Source organism: Ovis canadensis, chromosome 2 (assembly GCF_042477335.2).
Source record: "Ovis canadensis isolate MfBH-ARS-UI-01 breed Bighorn chromosome 2, ARS-UI_OviCan_v2, whole genome shotgun sequence".
Lineage (NCBI taxonomy): Eukaryota > Metazoa > Chordata > Mammalia > Artiodactyla > Bovidae > Ovis > Ovis canadensis.
In genome coordinates, this window is record NC_091246.1 from 209035946 (window position 1) to 209053533 (window position 17588).

General features: G+C 40.7%; 1 protein-coding gene and 1 long non-coding RNA gene across 3 annotated transcripts in view; one reads left to right on the top strand and one right to left on the bottom strand.

The window, feature by feature from the left end:
- The window catches only part of FLACC1 (flagellum associated containing coiled-coil domains 1), a 41801-nt gene extending 35474 nt beyond the window's left edge, over window positions 1–6327 (bottom strand). For both annotated transcript variants that reach the window (XM_069578019.1, XM_069578020.1), the window contains exon 1: window positions 5970–6327. The gene's annotated coding sequence lies outside the window, so the exon portion shown is untranslated. The remainder of the gene's footprint in view (window positions 1–5969) is intronic.
- A 98-nt stretch (window positions 6328–6425) lies between these two features.
- LOC138434126 (uncharacterized) lies at window positions 6426–17486 on the top strand. The gene is made up of 3 exons (XR_011254653.1): window positions 6426–6487; window positions 16471–16639; window positions 17042–17486. It is a non-coding gene; the product is annotated as an uncharacterized lncRNA (long non-coding RNA).
- The last annotated feature ends 102 nt before the right edge of the window (window positions 17487–17588 follow it).

Consider the following 17588-nt stretch of genomic DNA (forward strand, 5'->3'; position numbering starts at 1 on the left):
AAACAACTATCACGTAAACATGGAGGCTTAATCATACTTGTTTATCTTATTTCTTTTCCAAAACTCCGCTAAAATGAGAGTACAGATTAAGAGATATTTAATTCCACAAGAACAGAGAGAGGGAGAGAGGAGACAATATTGCACAAGTGATGTCCATATGGGCTCGGCACTGTGACTCCCTCACTTAGTTCACCATAGGAAACTACAGCTCATGGGCCTGCAAAGGACATACAAACCAGCGGAAGCCAATTTCCAGGAGAAAGCCCCCCAAGATGCAGGGTTGGAACTGGTAGATTATCCAATGTTTCGGATGGGTATTCAACATCTGCTGGAGCACATGGTAGGGCAAATGGTATTCCCTCCCCTTCCTCCCCTCCCCCATGTTCTGAGTAAATATGTTACCTTACATGCCAAAAGGGGCTCTGTAGCTGTGGTCAAGGATTCACCTCAACCATATTTTTTTTCCTCTAGTTTTTATTAAAGTATATTTGACATACAATATATTCAGTTCAGTTCAGTTCAGTTGCTCAGTCGTGTCTGACTCTTTGTGACCCCATGGACTGCAGCACATCCAAGTCCAAGTCCAAGGGAGTCCAAGTCTTCTCCAACACCACAGTTCAAAAGCATCAATTCTTTAGTGCTCAGCTTTCTTTATAGTCCAACGCTCACATCTATACATGACTACTAGAAAAACCATAGCTTTGACAAGACGGATCTTTGTTGGCAAAGATATGTCTGTTTTTTAACATGCTGTCTAGATTGGTGATAGCTTTTCTTCCAAGGAGCAAGTGTCTTTTAATTTCATGGCTGCAGTCACCATCTGCAGAGATTTTGGAGTCCAAAAAAATAAAGTCTCCCACTGTTTCCACTGTCTATTTGCCATGAAGTGATGGGACCGGATGCCATGATCTTAGTTTTCTGAATGTTGAGTTTTAAGTCAACTTTTTCACTTTCCTCTTTCACTTTCATCAAGAGGCTCTTTAGTTCTTTCTCGATTTCTGCCATAAGGGTGGTGCCATCTGCATATCTGAGGTTATTGATATTCTCCCGGGAATCTTAATTACAGCTTGTGCTTCATCCAGCCCAGCATTTCTCATGATGTACTCTGCATATAAGTTAAATAAGCAGGATGACAATATACAGCTTTGATGTATTCCTTTTCCTATTTGGAACCAGTCTGTTGTTCCATGTCCAGTTCTAACTGTTGCCTCCTGACCTACATACAGAATTCTCAAGAGCCAGGTCAGGTGGTCTGGTATTCCTATCTCTTTCAGAATTTTCCACAATTTGCTGATATCCACACAGTCAAAGGCTTTGGTGTAGTCAATAAAGCAGAAATAGGTGTTTTTCTGGAACTCTCTTGCTTTTTCAATGATCCAGCAGATGTTGGCAATTTGCTCTCTGGTTCCTCTGACTTTTCTAAATCCAGCTTGAACATCTGGAAGTACACGGTTCACATACTGTTGAAGCCTGGCTTGGAGAATTTTGAGCATTACTTTACTAGCATGTGAGATGAGTGCAATTGTGCGGTAGTTTGAGCATTCTTTGGCATAGCCTTTATTTGGAATTGGAATGAAAACTGACCTTTTCCAGTCCTGTGGCCACTGCTGAGTTTTCCAAATTTGCTGGCATATTGAGTGCAGCACTTTCACAGCATCATATTTCAGGATTTGAAACAGCTCCACTGGAATTCCATCACCTCCATTAGCTTTGTTCGTAGTGATGCTTTCCAAGGCCCACTTGACTTCACATTCCAAGATGTCTGGCTCTAGATGAGTGATCACACCATCATGATTATCTGGGTCATGAAGATCTTTTTTACAGTTCTTCTGTGTATTCTTGCCACCTCTTCTTAATATCTTCTGCTTCTGTTAGGTCCATACAATTTCTGTCCTCCATCAAGCCCATCTTTGCATGAAATGTTCCCTTGGTATCTCTCATTTTCTTGAAGAGATCTCTAGTCTCTCCCATTCTGTTGTTTTCCTCTATTTGTGTTGATCACTGAGGAAGGCTTTCTTATCTCTCCTTGCTATTCTTTGGAACTCTGTATTCAGATGTTTATTTCTTTCCTTCCCTTCTTTGCATTTAGCTTCTCTTCTTTTCTCAGCTATTTGCAAGGCCTCCTGAGACACCTATTTCGCTTTTTGCATTTCTTTCCCTTGGGGATGGTCTTGATCCCTGCCTCCTGTACATTATCATGAACCCCTGTCCATAGTTCCTCGGGCACTCTGTCTGTCCAATCTAATCCCTTGACTCTATTTCTCACTTCCACTGTATAACTGTAAGGGATTTGATTTAGGTCATACCTGCATGGTCTAGTAATTTTTCCCTACTTTCTTCAATTTAATTGTGAATTTGGCAATAAGGAGTTCATGATCTGAGCCACAGTCAGCTCCTGGTCTTGTTTTTGCTGAGTGTATAGAGCTTCTCCATCTTTGGCTGCAAAGAATATAATCAATCCGATTTCAGTGTTGACCATCTGGTGATGTCCATGTGTAGTCTTCTCTTGTGTTGTTGGATGAGGGTGTTTGGTATGACCAGTGCATTCTTTTGGCAAAACTCTGTTAGCCTTTGTCCTGCTTCATTCTGTACTCCAAGGCCAAATCTGCCTTTTACTCCAAGTATTTCTTGACTTCCTACTTTTGCATTCCTTATAATGATGAGGACATCTTTTTTGTGTGTTAGTTCTAGAAGGTCTTGTAGGTCTTCATAAAACTGTTTAACTTCAGCTTCTTCAGCATTACTGGTTGGGGCATAGATGTGGATTAATGTGATTTTGAATGGTTTGCTTTAGAAATGAACAGAGATCATTCTGTCATTTTTGAGATTGCATCCAAGTACTGCATTTCGGACTATATTGTTGACTATGATGGCTACTCCATTTCTTCTAAGGGATACAATATATTAGTTTCCAGTATACAACACAGTGCTTTGACATTTATATACATTATAAGCTAATAAACGTCTAGTAACCATTTGTCACATGCAAAGTTATTACTATGATATTGAGAATATTCCCTATGCTATACATTATATCTCTATGATAGTTATTTTACAACTGGAAATTTGTACCTCTTGATCCTCTTCACCTATTTTGCCCAAGGTTTTACCCTTCTTCTTTCTGGCAACCACTTTGTTCTCTGTATCTGAGTCTGTTTCTGTTTTGTCTTGTTTGTTCATTTGCTTTTTTAAAAAAAATTTAAAAGTCATTGTTAAGGTTTTTGTTGAAAATAACTCACATTCAAAAGGAAAGGCCAATATGGTGTGTTATCAGAATAGAGTAAATCAGAGTTGATTGGCTGATTAAAAAGTCATATGGAAAAGTTGAAAGGAAACTGAGTTTTAAAAGAGTGTAAATAATTAAAATGTTTTAAAATGTTATATTAAAATTAGAAATTTTGTTCTAAAGATATAGAATATACTGGAATGTTTGCAAAAATGAAAAGGGATGATTTGTTTTTTAGATTCCACATATAAGTGAAATCATACTGTTTGTCTTTCTCTGACTTGTTTCACTTGGCATAATAGTCTCTAGGTCCATTCATATTATTGCAAATGGCAAGATTTCATTCTTTTTTTGTGACTTAGTAATATTCCATTATATCCCTCTTCACAACATTCTTTACTAAAATTTCCGTTGGGTTTGGAATCAGTTGGGTCTGATTTTGCACAGGAAATCTGCTTATCATCTGTGGGACATCAATAAATGTACTTTCATTTTTATGAGTCTCAGCTTCCTCATCTGCAAAATGGGGAAAAAATTCATGCCTCCTCACTGGGCTCTCAGGCACATGAAATGAGACCATGTCATGAAAGTTCTCAGCACACTGCCTTGCATACATTACGGTTTCTAAAACTGGCAATTGAGTTTAGGAACATTATGAAGAAGGTATGTTGTTTACAGAAGCTTTTATTTCTAAATTTGTAGGAGAATAGGCTTTTAAAAAAATATGTGTTAAATTGAATTATGTTTGTTGTAAAGAAAATAACACAGAAAAGCCCAACTAAGTAAAGATAATCCAAAATACTAGCATCTAGAGGTGACCAGTGAAAATATTTTGGTGAGTGCCCTCTAGAATTCTCTCTAGTCTAGAGAAACAGATGCATAATTTTCCATAAATGAAAGCAAATTCTACTTACATCCTAGGTATGACTTTTTAAACATATAGTCAGTAACTATATACATATACAATCATAGAATTATTTTTAAACTTAAGTTTACTGTGGAGAAATTCCTAAAATGTACAGAAGTAGAGAAAAGAGTACAGTGAACTCACACGTATTGTCACCTAGCTACAATAACTAGCAATTTATGGCTAGTCTCTTCCATCTTAGCTCACCTTTTTAAAAATTGGAGAATAATTGCTTTACAATGTTGTGCTTGTTTCTGCTGTACAACAATGTGAATCAACTGTAAGTTTACATATATACCCTCCCTCTTGAGACTCCCTCCCCCTCCCCCACCCTACCCCTCTAGGTCATCACAGAGCAGTGAACTGAGTTAATCCACTTTTCTAACACTAGATTATTTTAAAGAAAATTTAAAGCAAATCTATAATTTTAATTATTTAAAACAAACCTTTTAAACAAGACTGAAGACTTCCTTGGTCGTCCAATGGTTAAGAATCTGCCTGCCAAAGCAGGGGGCACAGGTTTCATCTGGTCCAGGAGGATTCCACGTGCTGCAGGGAAACTAAGCTCACGTGCCACAAGTACTGAGCCCTCACACCCTGGAACCCATGCTCCACAACAAGAGAGTGGCCCCGCTCACTGCAACTAGAGAAAGCCCACGTGCAGCAACAAAGACCCAAGGGAACAAAAAGTAAACAACAAAAAAAAATTAAAAAGCCTGAAATTTGTTTCTATATTATCATGACTTTGTAAATTTCTCTTCTATGAATGTACCCATTTATACTTTTAGCTAGCTTTGTAAATAAACATTTGCTTGTTTCCTTTTTTCCCGATTATGCCAATTATGAGCAATGCCTTGGTGCATATTCTTTTGCTCTTAAAAAGTAAAGGCTTCCAAATACCCATGGGAATGATACTCAAAATTATTAACAACCAGTAAGACAAGGGTATGGAACAAGCAGAATAGTTGAGGGTTATGGAGTGTAACAGGGTGACAGAGGACCCCACTCCCATCCCCACACCAGGTAGTAACCACTCGCTGAATCCTGAGGAGGTCTGGGGGTGCCAGGAGAATTGTGGAGGTAACCAAGGAGGCAGGCATGACATTTGAGGGGCTTGAACAATGTATATGAACAGCCAGTATGGCAGTATTTTATATTTCAATAACTGCATACAAGCTAAATGTCACCCCTCTGCCTTCATATTCCTCCAAGAGGGAATCACTGTTAACAGCTTTTTGGGTATCTTTCCAGAAATATTCTATAATATTTAAAAAGTTTTTACATAAACAAGAACACACTTTACACACTACACCATGCCTTGCCTTTTTTGGTGTATGTATATCTGGACTTTCCAGGTGGCTCAGTGGTAAAGAATCTGTCTGCCAGGCAGCAAACTCAAGTTTGATCCCTGGGTTAAGAAGATCCCCTGGAGAAGGAAATGGCAACCCACCCTAGTATTCTTGCCTGGGAAATCCCATGGACAGACCCGCTTGGGAAGTTACAAATCCAAGGGGTCACAAAACAGTTGGACACGACTTGGCAACTAAACAACAGGATATCTAATAGATATTTCCATATCAGCATGGATAGATCTAACGCATACACAGTGGCTGGATGTGCATTTTATGGCTCCAAGACTATAGGGGTGTGTGTGTATGTTTTAGAATCTTGCTCCTCACTCTTTTCCTTTCCTATATCTCTTTCTGATGATTTTACCTGAGACTTATGGACTGAATGTGCCAATTGGTGACCCTGTAGTCACCAGTGTGCAGCTGAGCCTCACATTAATAATCAGAAGAAAAAAATTTTTATGAAGCATTTTTCCAAAGAGCTTACCTTGGGCTGCCCAAAGATTCGTTTTCCCCATGTAGTTTCTTTTCAATTCAAGAGTCTTAAAGTCACCATAAGGTTAGAGAAGCTCTTTTTCATCAATGCAAAATCAGAATTAATTTTAGGTCAAATCCGGAGGGTTCCAGGATGCGAGACTTTAGTCGTCATTCCAAGTGATTGAAATGCCAGAGCAGAAAATCCACAGTTTTCCAGGGAATCCAGTCAAAGTCTTTCACAAAGGCTGACCTGGCATGAGCATGAATTTCCCTTCTGAAGACAATCCAGTTTGAGTCTTTTAGTATTGCAATGTAAGTCAAACCAGAGGAGAAAGTCACTCCTTCACTCAGACTCTCTTGTGAGAGTTGGAGTTGTGAGATACTTCCTTAGCAGATGGTGGGGGAAGGTTTGTTTCTTTTATTGCTATGGAAACAGAACGGCAGCATCTCATTGGCTCAGGCCCTCAGCTCTTAAGAGAGAAGTCTGGAGAAGCAGCCATTAAGAAACTCTCCAAGATGTGAGACAAGGTATGTTTAAGACATACTACCGGAGGAAACAGAATTAAGTAGCACTCCTAGGCTTAGTAGGCTGTGGCAGGATCTGTGGTGGGTTTTAAATTCTTGTCATTTGCTCACAAAAACCTAAAACTCTAAAGCAGGCACTTTCTTCCTTGAATTTCAGGCTTTGAAATCTGTTAAAGTGCCAGGATCCCGGGGTAGGAGTCCTTTTCAATTACCAAGAAGCTCAGATTTTTTTTGCCGGAAAAGAAAACTGCTTTTACTCATTACAGAAAAAAAGAAGCTTGTTTATCAAAGACCAGTAACTTTTATTTTTATTCTACTGCACCTCACTATATTGTACGTGAAAGTGAAAGTGAAGTCGCTCAGTCGTGTCCGACTCTTTGCGCGACCCCATGGACTGTAGCCCACCAGATTCCTCTGTTCCTGGGATTTTCCAGGCAAGATACTGGAGTGGGTTGCCATTTCCTTCATATTTTATTTTAAAAAATTGCATGAAATAATACCCTTATTACATACTATTTTATCTTTCTTTTAAAAATAATTTTAAATTTTCATTTATGTTTAAAAATTATTTTAAAAATTTATTTTATATTGGAGCAGAGTTGATTAACAATGTTGTGTTAGTTTCAGGTGTACAGCAAAGTAATTCAGTTACACATATACATGTGCCCATTCTTTTCCAAATTCTTTTCCTATTTATGTTACTACAGAATATTGAGCAGAGTTCCTTGTGCTATACAGTAGGTCCTTGTTGATTATCTATTTTAAATGCAGTAGTGTGTACATGTTAAGACCAGACTCCCAATCTGTTCCTTCTTTTACTATTTTTAACAATTCTTCTATTTAAAATGAAAGCTGATTATAAATCTACTTTATTGATTTCATGATTTGTCATAAGCCAGAGCTTTTAGAACATTGGTATAAGTTCATCCATTCATTCTACTCCATCAGATCAGTTCAGTTCAGTCACTCAGTTGTGTTCAACTCTGCGACCCCATGGACTACAGCACGCCAGGATTCCCTGTCCATTACCAACTCCTGGAGCTTGCTCATATTCATGTCCATCGAGTCGGTGATGCCATCCAACCATCTTGTCCTCTGTTGTCCCCTTCTTCTCCTGCCTTCAATTTTTCCCAGCATCAGGGTCTTTTCCAATGAGTCCGTTCGTCGCATCAGGTAGCCAAAGTATTGGAATTTCAGCTTCAACATCAGTCCTTCCAATGAACATTCAGGATTGATTACCTTTAGGATGGACTTGTTGGATCTCCTTGCAGTCCAAGGGACTCTCAAGAGTCTTTTCCAACACCACAGTTCAAAAGCATCAATTCTTCAGCGCTCAGCTTTCTTTATAGTCCAAACTCACATCCATACATGACTACTGGAAAAACCATAGCTTTGGCTAGAAGGAACTTTGTCGGCAAAGTAATGTCTCTGCTCTATAATATGCTGTCTAGGTTGGTCATAGCTTTTCTTTCAAGGAGCAAGCATCTTTTAATTTCATGCCTGCAGTCACCATCTGCAGAGATTTTGAGGCACCAGAAAATAGTCTTTCACTGTTTCCACTGTTTCGCCATCTATTTGCCATGCAGTGATGGGACCAGATACCATGATCTTAGTTTTCTGAATGTTGAGTTTTAAGCCTGGTTTTTCACTCACTTATTTCACTTTCATCAAGAGGCTCTTTAGTTTTTCTTCGCTTTCTGCCATAAGGGTGGTGTCATCTGCATATCTGAGGTTATTGATATTTCTCCCAGCAATCTTGATTCCAGCTTGTGCTTCATCCAGCCCAGCATTTCTCATGATGTACTCTGCCTATAAGTTTAATAAGCAGGGTGACGACATACAGCCTTGACATACTGCTTTCCACATTTGGAACCAGTCTGTTGTTCCACATCCGGTTCTAACTGTTGCTTCTTGACCTGCACACAGATTTCTCAAGAGGCAGGTCAGGTGATCTGGTATTCCCATCTCTTGAAGAATTTTCAGTTTGTTGTGATCCACACAGTCAAAGGCTTTGGCATAGTCAATAAAGCAGAAGTAGATACTTTACTGGAACTCTCTTGCTTTTTTGATGATCCAGCAGATGTTGGCAATTTGATCTCTGGTTCCTCTGCCTTTTCTAAATCCACCTTGAACATCTGGAAGTTCATGGTTCACGTATTGCTGAAGCCTGGCTTGGAGAATTTTGAGCATTACTTTGCTAGCCTATGAGATGAGTGCAATTATGCAGTAGTTTGAACATACCTTGGCATTGCCTTTTCTTTGGGATTGGAGTGAAAACTGACCTTTTCCAGTCCTGTGGCCACAGATGAGTTTTTCAAATTTGCTAGCATATTGAGTGCAGCACTTTCACAGCATCATCTTTTAGTATTTGAAATAGCTCAATTGGAATTCCATCACCTCCACTAGCTTTGTTTGTAGTGATGCTTCCTAAGGCCCACTTGACTTCGCACTCCAGGATGTCTGGCTGTAGGTGAGTGATCACACCATCGTGGTTAGCTGGGTCATGAAGAGCTTTTTTGTATAGTTCTTCTATGTATTCTTACCACCTCTTTTTAATATCTTCTGCTTCTGTTAGGCCAATACCATTTCTGTCCTTTATTGTGCCCATCTTTGCATGAAATGTTTCCTTGGTATCTCTCATTTTCTTGAAGAGATCTCTAGTCTTTCCCATTCTATTGTTTTCCTCTATTTCTTTGCATTGATCACTGAGGAAGGCTTTCTTATCTCCTTGCTATTCTTTGGAACTCTGTATTCAAATGGGTATATCTTTCCTTTTCTCCTTTGCATTTAACTTCTCTTCTTTTCTCAGCTAGGCAATGGCACCCCACTCCAGTACCCTTGCCTGGAGAATCCCATGGACAGAGGAGCTGGGTAGGCTGCAGTCCATGGGGTTGCTAAAAGTCAGACAAGACTGAGTGACTTCACTTTAACTTTTCACATTCATGCATGGGAGAAGGAAATGGCAACCCACTCCAGTGTTCTTGCCTGGAGAATCCCAGGGATGGGGGAGCCTGGTGGGCTGCCGTCTATGGGGTCGCACAGAATTGGACATGACTGAAGCGACTTAGCAGTAGCAGCAGCTTTTCACAGCTATTTGTAAGGCCTCCTTAGACAACTGTTTTGCTTTTTTACATTTCTTTTTCTTGGGGATGGTCTTGATTACTGCCTCCTGTACAATATCATGAACCTCTGTCCATAGTTCTTCAGGCACTCTGTCTATCAGATCTAATCCCTTGAATCTATTTCTCACTTCTACTGTATAATCATAAGGGATTTGATTTAGGTCATACCTGCATGGTCTAGTGGTTTTCCCTACTTTCTTCAATTTAATTCTGAATTTGGCAATAAGGAGTGCATGGTCTCAGCTATAGTCAGCTCCGGGTCTTGTTTTTGCTGGCTTTATAGAACGTCTCCATCTTTGGCTACAAAGAATATAATCAATCTGATTCAGTGTTGATCATCTGGTGATGTCCATGTGTAGAGTCTTCTCTTGTGTTGTTAGAAGAGGGTGTTTGCTCTGACCAGTGTGTTATTTTGGTAAAACTGTGATAGCTTTTGCCCTGCTTCATTTAGTGCTCCAAGATCAATTTGCTTGTTACTCCAGGTATCTCTTGACTTCCTACTTTTGCATTTCAGCCCCTTATCATGAAAAGGACATCTCTTTTGGGTGTTAGTTCTAGAAGGTCTTGTGTGTCTTCATAGAAATGTTCTTCAGCATTACTCTTGGGGTATAGACTTGGATTACTGTGATATTGAATGGCTTGCCTTGGAAATGAACAGAGGTCATTCTGTCATTTTTGAGATTGCATTCAAGTACTGCATTTCAGACTCTTTTGTGGACTATGAGGATTACTCCATTTCTTCTAAGGGATTCTTGCCCACAGTAGTATATATAATGGTCATCTGAGTTAAATTCACTCATTTCAGTCCATTTTAGTTCCCTGATTCCTAAAATGTTGATGTTCACTCTTGCCCTCTCCTGTTAACTGCTTCCAATTTACCTTGATTCATGGACCTAACATCCAGGTTCCAATGCAATGTTTTTCTTTACAGCATCAGACTTTACTTCCATCACTAGTCAGATCCACAACTGAGTGTTGTTTTTGCTTTGGCTCCATCTCTTCATTCTTAAGTTATTTCTCCAGTCTTTTCCAGTAGCATATTGGGCACCTACCCACCTGGGGAGTTCATCCTTCAGTGTACTATCTTTTTGCTTTTTGTACTATTCATGGGGTTCTCAAGGCAAGAATACTTGCCATTTCCTTCTTCAGTGGACCATGTCTTGTCAGAACTCTCCATCGTGACCTGTCCGTCTTGGGTGGCCCTACATGACATGGATCATAGTTTCAGTGGGTTAGACAAGGCTGTGGTCCATGTGAGCAATTTGATTAGTTTTCTTTGATTGTGGTTTTTATTCTGTCTGCCCTCTGATGGATAAAGATAAGAGGCATATGGAGGTTTCCTGATGGGAGAAACTGACTGAGGGGGAAACTGGGTCTTGTTCTGATGGACAGAACAAAAGCTAGTGGAGGTGATGGAATTCCAGTGGAGCTATTTCAAATCATAAAAGATGATGCTGTGAAAGTGCTGCACTCAATATGCCAGCAAATTTGGAAAACTCAGCAGTGGCCACAGGACTGGAAAAGGTCAGTTTTCATTCCAATCCCAAAGAATGGCAATGCTAAAGAATGCTGAAATTACCACACAATTGCATTCATCTCACACACTAGTAAAGTAATGCTCCAAATTCTCCAAGCCAGGCTTCAACAATACATGAACCATGAACTTCCAGATGTTCAAGCTGGTTTCAGAAAAGGCAGAGGAACCAGAAATCAAATTGTCAACATCTGCTGGATCATCAAAAAAGCAAGAGAATTCCAGAAAGACATCTATTTCTGCTTTATTGACTATGCCAAAGCCTTTGACTGTGTGGATCACAATAAACTGTGGAAAATTCTGAAAGAGATGGGAATACCAGACCACCTGACCTGCCTCTTGAGAAACCTATATGCAGGTCAGGAAGCAAAGTTAGAACTGGACATGGAACAATAGACTGGTTCCAAATAGGAAAAGGAATATGTCAAGGCAGCATATTGTCATCCTGCTTATTAAACTTATAGGCAGAGTACATCATGAGAAATGCTGGGCTGGATGAAGCACAAGCTGGAATCAAGATTGCTGGGAGAAATATCAATAACCTCAGATATGCAGATGACACCACCCTTATGGCAGAAAGCAAAGAAAAACTAAAGAGCCTCTTGATGAAAGTGAAAAAGTTGCCTTAAAGCTCAACATTTGGAAAACTAAGATCGTGGCATCTGGTCCCATCACTTCATGGCAAATAGGTGGGGAAACAGTGGAAACAGTGGCTATTTTTTTGGGCTCCAAAATCACTGCAGATGGTGACTGTAGCCATGAAATTAAAACACACTTACTGATTGGAAGAAAAGTTATGACCAACCTAGAGAGCATATTAAAAAGCAGAGACATTACTTTGCCAAGAATGGTCTGTCTAGTCAAGGCTATGGTTTTTCCAGTAGTCATGTATGGATGTGAGTTTGGACTATAAAGAAAGCTGAGCGCTGAAGAATTGATGGTTTTGAACTGTGGTGTTGGAGAAGACTCTTGAGAGTCCCTTGGACAGAAAGGAGATCCATACAGTCCATCCTAAAGGAAATCAACCCTGAATATTCATTGGAAGGACTGATGTTGAAGCTGAAACTCCAATACTTTGTCCACCTGATGCAAAGAGCTGACTCACTGGAAAAGATCCCAATGGTGGGAAAGATTGAAGGCAGATGGAGAAAGGGATGAGAGAGGATGAGATGGTTGGATGGCATCACCAACTCAATGGGTATGAGTTTGAGTAAACTCTGGGAGTTGGTGATGGACAGGGAGGCCTGGCGTGCTGCAATCCATGGGATAGCAAAGAATTGGACAGGACTGAGTGACTGAACTTAAGTGAACTGAACTGATGGGTGAGGACATGCTCAGTAAATCTTTAATCCAATTTTCTGTTAATGGGCAGTGCTGTTGTTTGACCTGAGGCCAAACTATGGTGGAGGTAATGAAGATAATGGTGACCTCCTTCAAAAGGTCCCATGCATACACTGCAGCACTCAGTGCCCCAACCCAGCAGCAGGCCACTGCTGATCCACGCCTCTTCCGGAGACTCCTGGACCCTCATGGACAAATCTGGGTCAGTCTCTTGTGGGGTCACTGTTCCTTTCTCCTGGGTCCTGGTGTGCACTAGGTTTTGTGTGTGGCCTCCAAGAGTCTATTTCTCCAGTCCTGTTTAAGTTCTGTCAGCTCTATGGTGGAGTTAACGGCGAGCTCCTCCAAGAGGGCTTATTCCATTCCCAGGTGTGCTGCACCCAGAGCTCCTGCCCTTGTGGCAGAGCACTGCTGACCCGTGTCTCTGCAGGAGACACTCAAACACTCACAGGCAGGTCTGGCTCAGTTTCCGTGGGGTCTCCTGGTGCACACAAGGTTTTGTTTAAGCCCTCTGAATGTCTCTGGGGTTTGATCCTAAATGCAATTTTGCCCCTCCTATCACCTTGCTGAGGCTTCTCCTTTGCCCTTGGATGTGGGGTATCTTTTGTTTTTTGGTGGGATCCAACATTTTCCTGTCGATGGTTGTTCAGCAGCAACTTGTAATTTTGGAGTTCTCGCAGCAGAAGATGAGGGCATGTCCTTCTGCTCTGCCATCTTGTCCTTACTATCTGTGTGCCAGGCACTGTTTGTGAGGTGTGGAAGATACTTTAGTTCCCCTGATCAAAAGGACTGAAAGAAACACGAGCTGGAATCAAGATTGCTGGGAGAAATATCAATAACCTCAGATATGCAGATGACACCACCCTTATTGCAGAAAGTGAAGAGGAACTAAAAAGCCTCTTGATGAAAGTCAAAGAGGAGAGTGAAAAAGTTGGCTTAAAGCTCAAATTCAGAAAACGAAGATCATGGCATCCAGTCCCATCACTTCATGGGAAATAGATGGAGAAACAGTGGAAACAGTGTCAGACTTTATTTTTTTGGGCTCCAAAATCATTGCAGATGGTGACTGCAGCCATGAAATTAAAAGATGCTTACTCCTTGGAAGAAAAGTTATGACCAACCTAGATAGCATATTGAAAAGCAGAGACATTACTTTGCCGACTAAGGTCTGTCTAGTCAAGACTATGGTTTTTCCAGTAGTCATGTATAGATGTGACAGTTGGACTGTGAAGAAAGGTGAGTGCCGAAGAATTGATGCTTTTGAACTGTGATGTTGGAGAAGACTCTTGGGAGTCCCTTGGACTGCAAGGAGATCCAACCAGTCCATTCTGAAGGAGATCAGCCCTGGAATTTCTTTGGAATGATGCTAAAGCTGAAACTCCAGTACTTTGGCCACCTCATGCGAAGAGTTGACTCATTGGAAAAGACTCTGATGCTGGGAGGGATTGGGGGCAGGAGGAGAAGGGGATGACAGAGGATGAGATGGCTGGATGGCATCACTGACTCGATGGACGTGAGTCTGAGTGAACTCCGGGAGTTGGTGATGGACAGGGAGGCCTGGCGTGCTGTGATTCATGGGGTCGCAAAGAGTCGGACACGACTGAGCGACTGAACTGACTGAACTGAACTGAGGGAAACAGACAATTAATAAATTCAATAAAAGCACAATGAAGCTTTTATTGAGGGCCTTACCCCATGTACTGGGTGTGGATGGAAAAGATCCCTTTCTAATTTAATGAGTCAGGCAATAGTTTTAACTAGAGAAAGAATTCAACTAGCTTTGCATATTAGAAAGATAAGTTTGACTGCAGTGTAGACAAACAATTGGAGGGGCCATGGGAGGAAAACTGGTTAGGAGTCTGTGGCAGTGGCCAAATGAGACCCAACAGTGGCCTCAATTGAGGGAGAAGCAGTGGAGATGGAGAGAAAGAGGACACTATAGGACTTGGTGATTGAAGAAGGAGGTGGTGATGATTCCTGGGTCTCTAGCTCAAGCAGTTGAGCAGATGGTGGGGTCATTTATCAAGATGGGAAAGTCTGGGGAACAAACAAGTTCAGGGGAAAAGGTCATGGTTTCTTGGACTTGTTGAGTCTGAGGTGCCAGGAAGACATCCAAGAGGTAAGATCTGTTACAGAGTTTGTTACATGTTTGGGGTGTTCAAAAGAAGAGTCTGGGCCAGAAACACTAGGAGTCTTCAAAGTAGATCATATTTTAAGCCAAGGTGGTGGGTGAGATCATACAGGGAAAGGGGGTGTGTAAGAAGAGAAGAGGATCTAGAACAGAGCCCCGAGAAACAATATTTATGACAGTGCTTATCAAACTGTGGGCCAGGTATTAGTTAAAATATGTACAACTATCATGTGAATGATTGTGGCTTAAATCAAAGATGTTCATTAATTTCATGAAATACAAGTTCTGCTGGTCATGCTACTGGGGTTGGTGCAGACTCAGAAACATCATTTTAGAACTGGGTTCTTTCCATCTTTCTGTCCTGCTACCCTCAGTGTGCTGACAGAGGGGAGCCTCATGGTTGCATGATAGCTGCCACGACTCCAAGTACCATGAGCAGACTGGGTGGTGCGTGTGTGTTAGATGCTCATTCATGTCCGACTCTTTGTGACCCTATGGACTGTATCACGCCAGGCTCCTCAGTCCATGGGGATTCTCCAGGCAAGAATACTGGGGTGGGTTGCCATTTCCTTCTCCAGGGGATAATCCCAACCCAGGGATTGAACCTGGGACTCCCGCATTGCCTGTAGATTCTCTACCATCTGAGCCACCAAGGAAGTCCCAAGATAGGGTGGGGATGACTTCAAAAGCTAAAAGGGAGGGAGAAAAATTACCAAGAGAAAAAGGGGATTGGATTTAGGGGATTGGAGATTTACTTTGAGTCTGTTTATTGGGTGAAAGTTTATATTTAAAGGCTGTCTTATGCCTTTAAATACAGGATTTGGGTCTTGTGTGGAGAGTGGCTAAAAACAAAGACACAAATGAAGTGAGTAAGGAAAACCCCAGCCATTTGTTTGAAGTTCAGCACTGATAACTTTGTGGTTTTTTCCCTCCTTTCCTCTTTTTAGACACGAGGACAACTTTAACAGCTCTAAAACAGCAGAAGGGACAGAAATGAAAGCTTTTAGGAGCTAAGTGTTAACTAGAATTTCTAGGAGCTAAGAGTTAACTGCTCTCTTTTTGGTTGAATTTAGGGAAACTTTGGCATTGCATAAAAGGCTCTTTCCAAAAGACCCATAAAGGGATTGAAGCTACTAAAGTTCTCAGCAACTTTCCCCAAAGCAATCTGTCTTAGTACTTGGAATGGAGGTGAAAGAGGCTAGAATAACAACAGTATAACCAAGAATAAGCTGAATAAATGAATGAGAGAAACAGTGACTTAATTCACACATCATGAAAATTAGTTTGCACATTGGTTGGGGAAATGGGCACCATCTTCTTTTTTTTTTTTTTTTACCACTTAAAATAATTTATTAAAGTAAATGGATCATTGCACAAAAATCCACTGCATTTTTCTATACCACCAGCAGTCAATTAGAAAGTATCAATTTTTAAAAGTATCATGCAATGACAAAAGTATCAACAATGAAAAATAATGGACAAAATTGTCAACAACAAAAAATAAAGTAACTAGGAATAAATGTAAAGTGAAAGAAAGAAAGTGAATGTGCTCAGTCGTGTCCAACTCTTTGGGACCCCATGGACTGTAGCCTGCCAGGCTCCTCTGTCCATGGGATTCTCCAGGCAAGAATACTGGAGTGGGTTGCCATTTCCTTCTCCATGGGCACCATCTTCTGTAACACTGCAGACCTCGTGAAGTGGCAAATGTGATCAGCTGGTGATCGTTTACAAGCTTCCTTCCCATTCATGTAGCTCTGTTTGGTGGCTATAAGAGAATACTCCCAGTGTGGAAAAGTAAGTGTTACTCTTAAGGAGCTCGTCATTATTTTCATTTCTCTTTGATCATTCCTTGTCTTTCCAGATGAATTAAGGGTGCCAAGATAAACCCCAGAGATTCGTTCAGTAGTTTCTGAATGGCCCCTAGCCAGGGAGCCACCGGAATCATGCACAAGCCTACACGCCACCCTCACACCTAGACAGGGAGGCTGCTGTCCTGAGCCCTGGACTTTAGAGGGCTCTGTATATCACAGGTATGCTCAAACACCTAACTTTGTTAAAGAGCACATGGGCACTTGATCTTGAACTCGGTTTTGGGATAGCGAGACCTGCAACCCTAAACATCCGTTCTCATCATAAACATCATCAGGACCCAGGGCAACACTTCTAGCCATCTCTTGCCCTTTATCTTCAGAACAAAAGATACCCGTGACCACATGCTATCAATCTTTCTGGGTTGTTCTGCTGCTAAGGTCAGAGACCCTGCTTTGGAATGCAGAAAGGACTGGGGCAAGAGCAGTGAGGTGAAAGGAAAGGGAACTTGTTCAAAAACTCTTAGAAAGCTAGAATGCTTGGATTCACCCATAATGAGATACTGTTTCCTAGTGATACTGAGCATTCATTTTTGCTTCATGTTTCCATTTGTAATTCCACAGGTGCTCATATATCGGAGTGGTACTTGGCAGGAACTACATATTGTGGCTGAAGAGCATTTTGCAGTATGGGTCCTGATTATCTGTAAATATATTTATGTATAAAGGTCTAGATGGAATGCAAATGAGTCATGGTGCGAATTGTTCACATTATTGCATGAATTTTGTGGTTGCTTTGAGAGATGATGAAATAGCTGTAAAAGTGGTAGTGAATTAAATGAAATCAAAATACTTTGTAATTTTCTGGCCCATTGTACTGTTTGAATGTGATGTGAAATTCTTGCTTTTAAACAATTCTGCTGAGAAGGTAAAAAAAAAATTAATTTAACAAAATTAAACTTTTTAACATATTTGACATTTATACTTGTTCTCTAACTTCTCACATTACCTTTGATGTGCTTCACTCACACTTTCTTACGCTGAAGAATAAAGCACTTCATGCCTGACAGTTGTGTTTTGGCATCTTTGGCAAATCTGTCCAGCATTTTTTCATTAACAAAAAGTATTTTTTTGGCATTTTAGCCTTACTTCATAAAAACTAATTAAAAAA